The 16,699-nt window shown below is 40.6% G+C and overlaps 1 protein-coding gene across 16 annotated transcripts in view; it reads left to right on the top strand.

Moving 5' to 3' along the window:
• Nucleotides 1-16,699, top strand: part of TCF4 (transcription factor 4) — a 369,074-nt gene that overhangs the window by 151,494 nt on the left and 200,881 nt on the right. The window lies entirely within an intron of this gene.

Here is a 16,699-nt window from a genome sequence, read left to right as displayed (position 1 = left end):
AAATACAAAAAATTAGCCGGGTGTTGTGGCACGTGCCTATAGTCCCAGCTACTCGGGAGGCTGAGGCAGGAGAGTTACTTGAACCCGGGAGGCGGAGTTTGCAGTGATCCGAGAACGTGCTGTTACACTCCAGCTTCGGTGACAGAGCGAGACTCTCAAAAAAAAAGAAAAAAAAAAAGAAAAATGATCATATAAGCAGCCTTGAATAACCAAGACATCTTTCCTCCTAAGTTCTTTTATAGTTTCCCATTATGTCGAGGGTTTAATGTTTACTGTGCTTATTAAGGATGATTTTTGTGTCCAAGGTGATCACTGAGTCCTTGATTGGGCCAGTATTTGCTGGATAGATGCTTCTTAGTGCCAGGGAGTGTGCTAGATTCTGGACTACAGGGCTGGAAAAGATAGATACTTCCTGAGGGTCTTTGAAGTCACTTCTTCCTCACTCATATAAGCAGCCCCACCTCATGCCAGGCATTGATTTCAGTGTGTTCATCATTACTGGTCTTGTTTTTAACCAGTTACTTGACGGGCAAAGATCTGGAGAGGGGCAGCCTCCCTTGTTGCTCGCTCTGTGTCCTGTGCTGTCCTCAGCGTGGTGCCTACTTTTTGCCCTCATCCTCAGATGTGGATCCCTCTCTTCCCAAGCTCTTCTCTGTCCCCTGTGCTGCAAACAAAACTCCTTGTTTGTTTCTCCCCACCAGTGGCCACGAAGGAATTTACAAACCCCTCAAACTCCTACTGTTTTGGAATTCATGAAGTTCTTGCCCTGAGCAAGAAAGAGGCTCTACTTCCAAAAGTACTTTTTCCTTTCTTCATTGTCCCACCCCCTGCCTTTCAACCCCCTGCCCCGCCCTGGTGCACACACCTCCGTCCCAGGCTGATAACTCCCCTCTCTATTTGAACCACCCATCCCCCTCCTCTTGGCCTCTGTCAATTTTAGGGCCCGGCAAAACTGGGCTGACTAAAAACACCTTTCAATTTCTGTTCTCAGCATTAATCTGTCTTTGCTTAGTGTTCAAAGAATACTTTAAGATACTCATTAATGCAAACACTGTTGTGAGGAGGGAGCTTCACTGCAGTCCCTTCTCACCTTCAGATACTACTGTAACAGCTGCCTGGGAATGGAGTATTGAATGTTTCAGAGAAGCTGCTTCTGAGCATGTAGGAGAGGGCTGAAGAAACTTTCGTCCAGTGCACAGTTGTGTCCTGTAGTCCTTGTTCCCATGGCCAAAAGTCTTCCTGGTAAAATTAATCTCCAGTGCTACCTTTCCTACCAGGACCGCAGGTTATGACTTTTGGTTGAAACAGACTCCCGTGGACCCTGGATTCTCGTATGTAATGTTCCACATTCACCCTGGATTCTCGTATGTAATGTTCCACATTCACCCTGGATTCTCGTATGTAATGTTCCACATTCACCCTGGATTCTCGTATGTAATGTTCCACATTCACCCTGGATTCTCGTATGTAATGTTCCACATTCAGGTGTCTGTGAAAGCTGCTATACTTCATCCAGTGGAGAAGGGTCCGTTGAGCTACATCACTTTCTTTTTTCACATTTGCGTTTTTTTTTAATGTAGAGTGAGTTGCAGTTTGGTTGGCTTTTTTTCTAGGACTAGATCACTCTTTTGGGGACTGTCAGACTTGGTCCCTGCCCTGGTCGAGTTTGCCATCTTACTGAGGGAAATACTAACATGTGCGAGACAACTATAATCATAGCAATACCAACCCCACCTGCAATGGCTGAGTGACTAATGAGAGGAGAGAGTGAGGGGCTGAGCAGAGGCCTTGAGAAAGCAGCTGTCGTCAATCTTAGCCTATTTACTTTTTTTTTTTTTTTTTGAGAGAAAGTCTCACTCTGTCACCCATGCTGGAGTTCAGTGTTATGATCTCTGCTCCCTGCAACCTCCACCTCCCAGGTTCAAGCAATTCTCCTGTCTCAGCCTCCGGAGTAGCTCGGATTACAGGCGTGTGCCACCACGCCCAGCTAATTTTTGTATTTTTAGTAGAAACAGCGTTTCACCATGTTGGCCAGGCTGGTCTCAAACTCCTGAGCTCGAGTGATCCGCCCGCCTTGGCCTCCGAAACTGCTGGGATTAGAGGCGTGAGCCACTGTGCCTGGCCTAAACCTATATTTACTTTGAATTTCACTATAGTCCACCATTTCTTGATGCCTTATATCTGACATGTATCTGATGAGTGACATTCTTGAGATGTTTGCCCAGGACTCCTGAACCCAATGAGGAAATAAGATTGCACCTTTTGGTTCCTCAGCCTTACTGTGCATCTGAGTAACCTGTAGCCCATTCATACAGTGCAGATGCCTGGGCTCCATCTGTGAGATTCTGTGTTTAGAGGCCTGGGCTGGGATCTAGGCTTTTGTTATTTAAACAGGAATTTCTCACCTACACATTGCTTCAAAAAATTGTCATTTTTGTTTTCAAAATTGTTATTTTTTCTTGAACTCAATATTTTTAAATCCTTTTTTTTTCACTTAGGAAAAGTGAATCATCACCTACTTAGCACCTAATTATTTACCACTAAGATGTTTGTATGCAATAAATTAATAATTTTTAGATCAAAGAAAATGGATAACTTCTAATATGTTAAAATTGTGCATATTTCCATTGAGAGAGAGAATGGGCTGAAATGATCCCTCTTTTATATTTTAATCGTTCATCAAATTGATAGCTTTAGTCTACTGGCCCTAAAGATTTGCTTCTATAATAATGTTGTGAATGAAACTGTCATTGCTGTAGATTCACAATTCAGCATCATACGTATGTGGTAGGAATGATTTTTCTTGTATTAAAGGAAAAAGGGTTAGCAGATTTTTACCAATTTAGAAAAAAAGGAAAGCCAAATTAGAGGAAAGTCAGCATGATAAATATTTCAAAAAGAACCCCCATTCATTATATTTTGTAATGTGTAGCTAAGACTGACAGTGAAGTGGGAAACTTTGCCTTGTGCAGAATGGTGAGGGAAATAGCTAAGGATGCTAAGAAATTAGCCTCAAAATTGGTTGTAGGCATGAATGTTTTTCTCAGGGACTTGGGTGATTTTGTTACACTTTCTAATATTATCTCCGCTATCTTCTAGGACTTATTTTATGCAGTCAAAGACTTTTTAAGGCTGTTCTGTAAAAGAAATACAAACTCCAAGTTGTTTGAATTTATGAGTTTTTTTTTGTTGTTGTTGCTGTTCAGTCTGTAAAATAGTGATGTAGATAATAAGGATATTTAGTTATATGTCTAGTGACCTTTGGAATAATAAAAGTGTTTTTGTCTGTGTGGGTTCTTCACATACAGGTAAATGTTTTGTTCACATTCTGGATACAGACCTGACTTCAGGCTGCTCAGTGCTGCAGTTTCATAGGCTCATATGAGGTCCCCGGCAAACATTTTGGCCGTGGTGGTAGACCTTCACCTCTTAGATTTCATGTATCTTTTATTTCACTTCTTTTGTGCTTCTGTTGAATTCTGTATATTTAATTTAAGAAAATTAAGATACAGAGAGACCATCAGTTAATGTCTCCTCTACGTCGTGTAATACGTGGCCCAAACAGAAAGAAAATGTATTTAGAAATTTCATTTACTTGTTTTCTTACGTCATAGTAGAATACCATTTTACCATTGAAATTATTAAAGCCTGCTTTTATTGAGAATTTTTGGGAAGTTGAAAATGTAACCTTTACGGAGAATTAAAGCAGTTTTATTTTAATGAATAAAGTAGTTAAATTATTAATCATATAAAATTATTTCTCTGGATGTTAATAACCATTTCTTTACTCAGGAACTTTTTTCTAATACAGAATCTTGATTGGTGAAGGTTTATTTGAAGGCATATTCCACTATTAATGGTTCAAGAATATCCATAACTTTTGGAAAGACTCAAAACATATTGCATAATTGGATTTTAAGTTCTGTTGTTTGTAAGCTTATTTGACTTTTATCATGTACTGATTACTATCAGTTTTTCTGGATGTAGATAGCTGCTTCTTATGGTTCTTTCATAAATAGTATTAAGTCATTCATTAAGTCTATTCCTCAGATGCTTATTGAGCATTAGACTTGTATCACATACTTGCACGGCTTGGTGTTGGAGATACACCCCTTATCACCACATACTTGAAGTTACGTTTTGTCTGCCGTAAGACACAGGATGTAGTAAACAGGCCAAGAGAAATACAGGGTCCTGTGGGTGCTCGTAACAGGGAGGGACATAGCACAGAGAAAGTCGGGGAGTTGACATTTAAGTTCAGATCTGAGTGATCAGGAAAACAGCCAGCCAAAGGGAGCTGACATGGGAATGGATGGAGGCGTGTTTGAGTCATGAGCAGCCAGATCTAAAGAAGGCTAGAAGTAGAGAGAGGACTGTGCATCTCCTTCCCATCACTGGAAGAGGAAAGGTATGAGGAGTAGGCTCTATGTGAACATGAGAGCCAGCTCATGAAGGACTATACAAGCCATGTTCAGTGTTTATCATTCATTCTGCAAATATATACTCAGCACTATATGTCAGGCACTTGGCATCAGGAAACAAGGCAGAAAATAATGCCTGCCCTTGTGGAGCTTTTATTCAAGTGGGGAAGAGACAAACAGTAAACATGGTGCTAGTGATTTTGAAAATGGGCCAGAAGTATGTGTAATCCAAATGGTTACAGACTCAGCATTTGCCAATATCATGGAGCCAAATTTAAGACTATTTAATAAAAATAACTTTGCAATCATTTGCAGTCCTCAGCTGATAACTACAGATAGACTTATTCCTAACTCAGCATATTTACAGGTAAAGTTGAAGGTTACCTATAATTTATATTTATTTCTCACTCACATTGCATCAGGCATTGGGTTAAGCAAGCAAGCAGACCACATTTGAGAGAAGGCACTACAGTTTAATGCAATCAGTATTTCAATTCACCAGAGTAGAACTTAAGAGTAGAAGGTTTATTTGTTAAATAAGAATACTTGACCTTAATGGCCACCAAAAAAGAGTTGGAAGAATGAATAAGATCTAGTATTTGATGGCACAACAGGGTGATTATAAGCAATAATAATTTAGTTGTACACTTAAAAATAACTGAAAGAGTGTAATTGTATTGTTTGTAACATAAAGGATAGATGCTTGAGTTGATGGGTACTCCATTTACCCATAATTGATTACACATTATAAACCTATATGAAAATACCTCATATACCTCATATATACCTACTGTGTACCTACAAAAATTAACACACACACACACACACACACACACACTCTTGAGAGGTGATCAGAATGTCCTGTATTCCTGTTTGAAAACACATTACCAGAACCAGAATTCTTCTTTGAAGTTTTGAACAATATCACAATAACAGAAAAATCTCAAGATTTTATCATGCAAACAAGCAAACAAAAAAATTCTACATAGTGATTGAAGTAGACATTTGCTTGTCACTCAAGGTGAAGTAAGGAGTTTTTATTACAATGAACACTTTTTTGGCAGAATTAATAAAGAGAAGAGGATACTAGAAGTCAGTGCATAGAAGCAAAAGGAGAAATACAGTTGAGCATAGTGAATAGAGAAGATTTGCTTTCATTTATTTGCTCTATACATTAAGACCATTGAATGAGACTATTTTGTGTATGACAAGCATTTGAAAACATTATTTCACTCTGGCAGTCTTAGGCTGATTTGTTTTATTTCCTTTAGAATAAAAGTTGCAAGTGGGTAGGAATTATGCCTTGAAGTGTTAGCCTACAAAGGACTGGAAAACTACTCAAGGGTAACAGCTGAAGAGGAAATGGCTCTGTCAGCATCGTGCACATGGATGATTGGGCACATAAGGGACAAGCAGGGAGAAAGGTGCAGAGGGAAGGGCTCATAAAACCAAGGAGGCTTGCTTGGAACTAAAATAGAATAGCAAAAGTGAAAAGCCTGGGGAGCCACTAATGGGATACAGTTTCCGTCGTAACATAATGCAAACATGTAAAGTTGAAAACGTGTGCCGCCTCTTGCATAGACATTGCTGTCATCAACAGCACACGCAGTTGGGTATATTTGGCGAGGCATTTCATCTCCTGGCTCTCTGTTCTCTTAGTCCATATCACCAGAGGCATGTATTTTCAAAACAGTCCAGATCAATGTCTGGTCTTTGTATCTGTGGTACCAATATAAAGCTTTCTTGTCCACATAAGAGCAAAGTAAATCCGTGATCCATTAACGCTAAATTGTAAATAGTGATAGTCAATTTTGTCCAACAGTGTCTGTAATGTTTATTGCTAAAGCCCATACATGTTTATTGATATTATTTTGAATCTGGGAACCGTAGCTGCTAGTTACCTATGTGCCAAACACTGTGCTGCTATTTGCAAATTTGATCTAATAGCAACTCTTTGTGAGGAGTATTTGTTATCTGCATTTTACCCATAAGGAAGGTAGGAGGGACAGAGAGGTTAAAAGAATCCAGATAGAGGACCAACTCTTGGTTCCTGGTATGTTTGGGGCTTAGCACACAGTTCTGCCAGACTCTGCAACGTGTTTTCTTAACCAGCAGACTTTATTTCCCTGGTGGGCAACACAGGTAGATGTGACAGGTTAGAAGTATTAGATGTAAATGTAAGTTATCGAGATGCTATGACTACCAAATTCACTACTGCACTTTTTACTTTTCTTTTTTAAAAACATGTATTTCAGCACACTGCTAAACCACAGCAAGAATCTTTTTAAAAAGACCTTCCAAGAAGCAGCATTACAGGTCACAGAATCAAGGGAAAATATTGTCATCATTATTTTTTAATAAGTGATAAGTGAGGCTGATGAGTGTAGACCTGTTGCTTTATTAATAGAAATATGTACATCTGGTGAGGACTTGTATTTGCCAAGTACACTGCTGGCCTGAAATTAGACTCCTCTGTGGAATTCAGGTCAGTGTTTACACCCATAGTAGTTTACAATCTTTCACAAATATGAGCAAAATAGTGGGAAAGCACTTAGAAGCAATTTAGAGAATCAGAATTAAAGTAGAATCAGTGTAGCACGTATGTTCAGTGAAGAGGAGCGAGTAGAGGAGTGGGTTTCTCTGACAGATGATTAATCTAGTTTGTTTACTTTTTGGGAGACCCTGTTTCCACACTCACTGACATGTGAGTTTGCATCCTGGCTCAAGCACTTAAACTCCCCAGTCTCCCTTTTTGTGTGTGTGAGATGAAGGTAACAAGGCCAACCTCACAAGGTTGTATAGGGTAAAGCGCCCAGTATAAGATTTGAAACGTATTAAGTCTTCAGTGGGGCTCAGTTTTCTCCTTCCTCCTTGCTACTTACCTTACCTCATGAAGAGGATGAATAAGTACAAATCTCAGTTCAGCCTGCAAAGGAAGATTATCATATTTATTTATTCATTTTTGAGATGGAGTCTCACTCTGTTGCTCAGGCTGGAATGCAGTGGCGCGATCTTGGCCCACTGCAGCCTCTGCCTCCTGAGTTCAAGTGATTCTGCTGCCTCAGCCACCCAAGTAGCTGGAACTACAGGCGTGTGCCACCAGGCCCAGCTAATTTTTGTATTTTTTAGTAGTGACAGGGTTTCGTCATGTTTACCAGGCTGGTCTCAAACTCCTGACTTCAAGTGTTCCACCTACGTTGGCCTCCCAGAGTGCTGGGATTACAGGCGTGAGCCACCTCACCCAGCCCAGATTATCATTTTTAAATGCTGAAAACCTGAATCTCCCACTGCACTGTGCTATTACTTTCACAGAGTTGACTTTCAGAGATATCGCTGCACCACCTTTTGGTAGCTTCCTATGTCCTCTTGCTTCTCTAGTTGCCATTTATTTCTTTCTTTATTTTCTTTTCCTGAGACGGAGTCTCGCTCTGTCACCCAGGCTGGAGTTCAGTGGCGCGATCGGCTCACTGCAAGCTCCGCCTCCCGGGTTCACCCCATTCTCCTGCCTTAGCCTCCCCAGTCGTTGGGACTACAGGCGCCCGCCACCTCGCCCGGCTAATTTTTTGTATTTTTTAAGTAGGGACGGGGTTTCACCGTGTTAGCCAGGAATGTCTTGGTCTCCTGACCTCGTGATTGCCTGCCTTGGCCTCCCAAAGTGCTGGGATTACAGGCGTGAGCCAGCCACCATGACTTCCTTTTTTTTTTTTTTTTGAGACAGAGTCTGGCTCAGTAGCCCAGGCTGGAGTGCAGTGGCGCGATCTCAGCTCACTGCAAGCTCCGCCTCCCGGATTCTCGCCATTCTCCTGCCTCAGCCTCCTGAGTAGCTGGGACTACAGGCGCCCGCCACCTCGCCCGGCTAATCTTTGTTGTATTTTTACTAGAGACGGGGTTTCCCCATGTTAGCCAGGATGGTCTCGATCTCCTGACCTCGTGATCCGCCCGCCTCGGCCTCCCAAAGTGCTGGGATTACAGGCGTGAGCCACCGTGCCTGGCTCTAGTTGCCATTTCTTTGGAAGATCCCCCTGACGTTAGTTGTCTCATTTTCCATGAGTGATTTTGAAGCCCTGTTTGTGCCACAGTAAAATTTATTGAAATAGAAGAAACACTGGATCATGAGAGATACCACCAGGACCTGCAAACTAATGCTGTATCTCCTTAGACTGCTGGAGAGGTGACCTGGGTCCAAGTCATCTTTCTTTCTCATCACTGCCTGCTGCCATCCTGTTTGCTCCAAGTCTTCACCATTCAGTCAGAAATATAAGGCCCTACACGGGTCAGGTAGTCCTCAGAGAAGGAGAGACATAAAGAAAGTGGAGGCCAGCCGTGGTGGCTCACATCTGTAATCCCAGCACTTTGGGAGGCCAAGACGGGCGGATCACCTGAGGTCAGGAGTTCAAGACCAGCTTGGCCAACGTGGTGAAACCCCATCTCTACTAAAAATACAAAAATTAGCCGGGCGTGGTGGCAGTCGCCTGTAATCCCAACTACTTGGGAGCCTGAGGCAAGAGAATCGCTTGAACCCCAGAGGCGGAGGTTGCAGTGAGCGGAGATCGTGCCATTGCACGCTAGCCTGGCGACAAGAGCAAAACTCTGTCTGAAAAAAAGCAAGAAAGAAAGTGGAATCAAAGGGATGTAAGGGTTCCAGAAATTTAGAAGAGCTGTCAGGTTTCTCAGATATGTTCCTTGATTTGAGGTAGGTGATCTTAGAAGAGCTGCAACTAAACTCCAACTGGCTCCTTCTTCCCCCATGTCTTAGAAGAAAATGGGCTTCATTTTTATTCTGTTGACAACCCTTTTTTGCATTTGCATCTTTCAGCTTCTTCTAACTTGTGTCTCCTGGGACCTTTCTTTTCATAACTCTATTTTCTTTCATCATCTGTCTTTCCCCTGACTCCTTTTCCCTTTGCTTCAAAATGTGCAAATGGATCCTCTCTTCTCTGGCAGTGATTATCAAAGTGTGGTTTCTCGGTGAAATGTGATCACTTACTTCAAATCTCCTGGGATGATGTGAAAGTTGGGACCCACTTCAGGCCTATGTGTCAATACCTCAGTCTGATGTATTCCAGCAACTTTCCCAAAAAACTACTTAGTTTCCAAGGCAGTTTGGCATCTCCTAGAGTGGCACAGCAAATTCCATGATTTTTTTCTAGCCCTGTTCGTTTTGTCTTTTAAAACCTGTCTCCCTCAACATCCACAATGTTAAAAACGTCTAACTTGCCTTCTGTTTCGCTCACTACTTTTTTTTTTTTTTTTTTCTACTTTCTGCTTCTGTCTTCGTAAGTGTAGGCATGGGAAGAGCTGGGAATCTGGAGTCCTAGTAGGGTTCGATTCCCTAATGTCATTGCTCAGTAGCTGTGTGATCTTGGGCCACCCGTGTATCTTCAGTAGGACATCTGCTTTGGAGGTTTGCGTGGCTTGCAAGTGTCATTTTTAAATTGGGAGCCCAAATATAATTGTTTGTGTGCTAAGAATCTGCCTCTTCCAGTTTGCTGGTGGAAAACTTGGAAATTATTGACTTCACCAGGGTTGTGGCCTCTGGATGAAAGCTAAAAGGTGAACTGCCTTTTATCCATTCTGCTCCCCCCCACCAACTCAGGGTCCTTTCCTGTAACCGTGGTTAGTTTGGCATGGCAAGTACTAGAAGGGAGAAATTCTCTCCAGTGAGCCAGAAAATGCAACAGGATGTGTTTGTGATTGATAGAGATAAGAGTGCTGATCTACTTTTTCCTCTGCTAGAAAAGTATTTTTCCCTGACAGCTGGAGACGTCAAAGGTCTGAAGCTGTGGATACAGAGAGATGAATGTTCTAATATTAATATTATATTTAAAAATATACCATGTAACATTTAACGTCAACATGTCTAGTTTCCTCTGTCTGGTAACCCCCAGTCGTCCATATGCAAAAAGAGGAATTCCCATCACAGAGGTCGTCACTGCAGGGAGACAGGCAATCATTACATGTCTGTGAGTAGCTGAGTAAGCCACACTGTGATAGTTTCTGATAGATGATGTCAAGACCTAAATAGTGGAATCTTCAGGATTTGGAGGTAGGGAGCAAGTCACCTGGATTGATGAGGACTCACTGATGAACTGACCAAATGGGCTTTTTAAGTGTTCTCATGGAAGAGATGGAAGTTTCTTCTTGAGTGAGAGCAATCCCAGAGTCTGATTTCACCTAGTACGAGGGAAGGGAACATGTTTTGTCCTAAGCCAGGTGTGAAGTGTAGTCATTCATGTTGGGCAAAAACGTGGCAGAACTTGCAACTTCTGCAGGGACCCACAGGAAAATGGAGGAGAAGACTCCATGAAATTTCTGGTCCTGGTGCTGTGTGGATGGCCCAGGGCCCTGGCCAGAGAGATTGTGCCACTAGGTGAAGTTGTTTCACTTTCGACAACCCTGCTAAGGATTCATTTCACGTATATGCCCGGTCTGTGGGCCTTTGATGGTTCTTGTTTCCTGTGTTTGCTATGGATATATTTATGCATTTAAAAAATTTGCATCATTGTAGCTTTTCATTGACAAAATATATTTAATATCCTAGGTTTTTATAGTTTTGTTTAATCAGTTTTTTCCACACTTATATTTATTTTCTGTAACTTTTCTCTTTCTTATTGTCTGTTTTGCTCTATTAAGATGTTGTCTATCTTCTCCTCCTTCTCCTGAGTAGACCTCTCTTCAGTTCACCAAAATCCCTCTCCAGTATGAATCGGGAGGCTTACTATGTGACAACCCCTTCAAGGCAATAAGGCTCCAACTAAGGGATTAAGATTGTTTTTTGACACCAAACATTGTGTATCCTCTTACTTTTGAGCTATGTAGCCTGAAATCCATGCTCTGTGATGAAATGGAGGTGGTTTATCTGAGCTTTACTACTCTTAAAAATGAAGATAATGATATCTCAGAGCATGGTAATGAAACTTAAGATGTGCACATCTAGCATGGGAGCTAAGAAATAGGAGATTCTTAACAAATGTAATATAATCTTATTTCTTCTTTAGTTTCTGTAAAACCCAGGAATGTTAGAAAATGTCTAGGTTGAAAGGAGAAGATCATGAGTTTGGTGTGTTAATTTTGAGGTACCTTTAACCAGTCAAGTGAAGAGATCAAGTAGACAGTTGAATTTAAGGGTATACAGATCAGAGATGTCTGATTGGAGAGTCTGCAATTGAAGAGCTGTTTGTAGAGATGCCAGTTGATGGTATGAGATTGCTTATGGAGTCTTGAGTAACAGGTGGACCTTGGGCCTAGCAGTTGAAGGATTTTCAGGATTTAAAGACATTCAATTGAGAACAAAAGAGCATGCCAGGGACTAGGAGAGAAGGGAAATGTGATGTTGTAGAAGCTATGCCAAGCATAGTTTTTTTAAGAAGCAGGGGATAGATTTGTCTTTTTTGGTCATCAAGGAAGATGACTACTCAACAGTGTCTGTTGGCTTTAACTACTTTAGTGGTCACTGTTGACATTTTCAGAGAGTTTTCTTGGTGGAATCATGGAATAGGAACTGACTTTCCATCCCTCAGAGTTGAGTTGGCTTTCATCTGACTTGGCAAAGTATTTATTTTATGTACTTCTAATGTGATTTTTCTCTATGTTTATAACTATAGTTGTTTGCACTTTTCATTCACATAATAAATTATCAGTTTCCTGAAGACAGAGGTCATGCAAAATCCCATGTAAATTACATCTAGTTAAGTATTTAATAGTTTAGTCTTAGAATCATTGGTTCTCATGATGAACAAAACACGTTTCTTGATCTGTTCATGTTTTCATGTATTCACTGAACAGTTTTTTATTTACCAATTCCATACAAGTAGCAAGTACTATTTTAGGTTATGTGAATATAGTGGTGAACATAAGATACTCCCTTTTCTGCAAACTTTCATTGTGGGTGGAGACAGATCAGAAAGAATGAATACAAATGCTGAGGGCATTCAATGTCTTCACTTATTTGTTCCTCACAATAGCATGATGTAGATGTTATTCCTAGTCCTATTTCATTGAGAAGATGGAGGTTTGATGATTGATGATTACTGAATATCATCAAGATATCCAGTAACTTGCCAGGGTTATCAGTTCATTGGGAGCAGGGATGAGTAATTCAAACCCAGGTGGTTTGACTCTCAGATCCATGTTGCTAATCATCTCACTACACTGCAAAGTGTTTGGCATGGGGAAAATCATTATTCTTATTATTAATATAGTTAATAGTAACTATTTCTCAAGGGAGCTGAGGAATCACTTACTCTAATTCAGATGAGAAAACAGATATTCATACAGCTAGGTATTGGCAGGACTGAAATTTAGAAGCCACATTTCCAGGTTCCCCCTCCAGTGTTTTCCCCTCATCCAGTACCTCTTCTTTAAGGAAGGGAGTATGGAAAAGGGAAAAGAAGCTGGAAGAATGAAGGAATGGGCAAGGAGAAGGAAGGGTGTATAGAGGAGATATAGGAAAAAATTAAACCTGTTGGATTTGGGGTTTTTGATGCTATTGAACTGTGGTTTTTAAAGCTTTTTTGCCCCTTATATTCGCAAGAGTAGATATCCTTGAAATGATATCTTTATGCAAAATCGTGTTTTATTTCATCTATGACCAAAATATAATTCAGCAGCTAGGAAACTCTAGCTCCTTAAAAGTAAAAGACTGTATTCTGGGAAAGAACATTGTTACTGGATCTTATACTGTGATGACACTGGTTGGTAGACACACTAGAAGCTTTGAGGAGTGTGTGTGTGTCTTTGTGTGTCTTTGTGTGTCTGTGTTTGTATATGTTTGTATGTTAGTATGATATATATAGAAGTACATATTTATTTTATAAAATACTGGTAGTATTTAATTTACTTTGTGTATTGTCTTTAGGGGAGAGGGCATTGAAATATTTTTCTGGGTTAGAAAAGTGTTTGTATTTACATGCAAGCCTGCTCTAATATCAAGCACCATATTTAAACATCACAAATATACACTAAGCAAGGGACAGATGCACAAGGAATTTAAGCAGAGTTTTTCTAAATGGCAGATAGAGGGGAACAGATGCCTATGGGCAGCAAAGGATGAAATGAGGTACCAAGAATTTTAAAAGGGAGATGGAAATACAAATGTAGAATGCAGTTGCTCTCAAGGATGTTTAAGCCTAGAGGGGGTGCTTGCCCAAAGTTCACTCTTTTTTTGGGCGTTGACTTAAATTTGGTTCTCTCTTTACCTGTCTTCCCCAAAGAAATAGATGATACTAATCATTCCAAAGTGGAACAGATTTTCTTTCGAACCTCAGTTTTGGATGATCTGTGACTGCATCTCTTTCTTCTGCCTCCCTAGGGTCTTGTCCTTTTATAGGACTGCCAGGATATGACATTTCACAATCATGTCAGTTCTCACTTATTTATTATTTATACCCCATATCCTTCCAAAAGGGTTTTTAGGTAGCCTGCCAATAAAACATATGTACGAAAATGTGTGTGTGTGTGTATATGTTTTTTTTTTCCCCCCTTGGTGTCTGTTTTAGGATGGACATGTCCCTTCTTTAAAGTCTGCTGTAAAATGGGTTGTATTCATCTCAGAACTATTCTGTGTAGTCTTGATGTGGAAAAGCAAACAAATCTCCAAGAATAAAGTAGAGCACTAGGCATTTCCCATCTTCCTGTAGAGTGATAGTTTAAACAGCAGGGGCACTGAGCAGAGCGATTCAGCAACCCAGCAAAGCTGAGCTGTAGCACCTGATCATTATCCTTCAGGTTTAAGATTTACCTGTTGTGCTCATTGTAACAAAAGAAATGAAATCTCTGTAATTATATTGGAAGGGGGAGGAGATCGTGTTTTAGTTCCTTTGATCTTGAGCTAGAATAGGCTCTGCTTTTGGAAATTTAATTTGAAAGAGCCCAACGTACACATCTGCTTTTTGTACTGCAATTTCTGTTGAGCTTGAAAATAGAAATTTATTAATGCAAATGTGTAGAGTCTGTTTCGTGAAGAAAAGATATACACATTCAGAACACAAGGTGATCCTTTCCCACATAGCTATGGAAGACGTTAATATGTTTTCTGTTTTTTGTTTTTGTTTTTTTTTTCTTGACTTCAGATATGAGGTTCCTTGCTAACAAGGACTAAGCATAAAAATTATAGGATCCACGGGGGAACGGAAAGATTCATTCAATACTTAGAAGTTTCCAAAGGACAAATTCATTGGTGAAGAGATGGGGGAAGCATCCTGAATCCTCAAAAGAAAAGAAAAGCCAAAAACAAGTGCATCATCAAACCATTTTGAGAACATGTTTGAATTGATGGTAGGGCCCATGCTAAGAGACAAAGCTTTCATTTCAACGAATCCAGTCTGCCTAGTGTTCTGTAAAATTGCCTTTGCCTGTAAATGGAATGGCATGCAGATTTTAGGTAGGACACTTTCTTACCCAACTTAGCCTGTACTCTATTTCAATTTTTCTACCATTACATGAAGCTTCACATAAATGACAACTTGACTTAATCCTTAAAGTGGCTGGATTGTGTGGTCTATTTTGATTAAACTTTTTCTTGTTCTTAGTGTAAATTTTCAGTAATTCCTAAAATGTCACGAGCATTTTGGAACATAAATCCTTTAAGCTATTTTGCGGCCATATAGTTGTTCTTTGGAGGGTTTGAGTGCTTTCCTAACCTCCTCATCTCCAAATAGGCAAAATAAATTCTAAATTGTCGAGAGCATTCAATCACTCTTCGAATGAGCAGGCATCTCCTAAAGCTTCGGAAAGTGTCCATATTCAGTATTTTGAGTAAATAGAGCTGATCGTTTTATAATATTTGTACTGTATCAAAAGATCTCAAAAACTGTTATAAATTACCTAGACTTAAGAAAGAAGACATGATTAAATAATTCATTGGATCAATAAAACCAATCTATTTTTTTCTGATGTGGTGTGATGAGGTTTTTTTTCCAAATGGAGTAGGTGGGCCTCAGTGCTGTATATTGTCATTCTGATTCTGTTGGTTACTGTCTTTCTCCGCTCCCCCCTCAGTTGTTGTTTGGTATTTTTGTGCTTTGTGTTTGTTTTGTTTTAAAGAAAGGAAAGCTGAAAGCCATAGAAAGTTAGGCTGTGAGTTAGGAATTCTGAGTTTAAAGCAGGAAGCCTGTCCCTAACTTTGTGTTTAAGTTGGTGTTTCAGTTATGTTGCCAGTGTAAGCTTGTGACCCTTGCAAATGTACAGTTTCATTTGGGTTCAGTGATTCCTGGATGAGTTTGTGATATAGGATGCCAAAGGCTGTGGAATTTATTTAAGACACAAAATCTTGAGACAGAGCTGGTTCCTTGGAAGCTTGTGGGTAACTAGAGTCTCATTTTAACTAATTTGGAGGGGGCTAAGAAAAGTCTTCCTACCCACTTCCAATTAATTAATTTCTAACATTTCCGTCTAATCATGACTTTGTCGAGTGACACACATCTTGTTTCCTCACAGGCAAGAAACTCACAAACAAAATTTCTATTTCTAATGGCAGACAGTTGGGGTGCCGCAGCCAAGCAGTCACCCTTAAAAATTAATGAGCATAATGATGGTTAGAGAAGTGATTCTGATGGTGGTTGGGGAGGGAGGGTCCATGGGGATGGCAGAAGGAGGAAGACTGGACTCCTCATAAGTGACAATGATGTGAGCCCCTGTCCTCATCTCCCCTCCCATCCCCCCTTCCTCCCAGTCACCACCCCTTCCATCCTCCTCTCTTTACAGGAGCCAAAGCAGATAGAAAGACAGGGCGATTATGAAGATGTCAGTTGGAGTGTAGGCAGGCGAGAGGGGCGCAGTGCCCCAGATGAGGTCCGGGGGGAGCTGAGGAGGGTCACTCATGGACGACTGTGTGTGTGTGTCTGACAGACTGTGAAATGGTGCGTTGTTGCACGGCTGCGCTGCACCTGGGCCCTTCATCTGTGATTGATTGGTTTGGTCATGTGTAATGGTCCCATCTGCTCTGTGTTGTTTTTCTTTTTTTACTTATAAACACCGTTCCCAGAGGCTGAGAGAGGATGAGCTATGTTTTGTCATCTTCACTTACACTTTAGCTCAAAAAAGTGGTCAAGTAGGTAAGCTCTAAAGTCTATCCAAGTAATGTAGGAGGAAAGTACAGTTTTTCCCCTTTGCTTGATTTTGTGTGTGTGTGTGCACGCGCGTGCCTCTCCTGCGCACGCGTGTGTGCGTGGAGTTTCAATGCTGCCTGTTAATATCTGAATAGTTTGTGAACCACAAAAGACCAAAATATCACATAAATGATTTGCACAACTCTGTGTATTGTGACTCTTACTGCAGTG

The sequence above is a fragment of the Trachypithecus francoisi genome, unplaced genomic scaffold, assembly GCF_009764315.1.
Source record: "Trachypithecus francoisi isolate TF-2019V2 unplaced genomic scaffold, Tfra_2.0 Contig01474, whole genome shotgun sequence".
NCBI classification, from domain to species: Eukaryota; Metazoa; Chordata; class Mammalia; order Primates; family Cercopithecidae; genus Trachypithecus; species Trachypithecus francoisi.
Note: the sequence above shows the minus strand (reverse complement) of the source record. Positions and strands in the feature narration are given on the sequence as shown.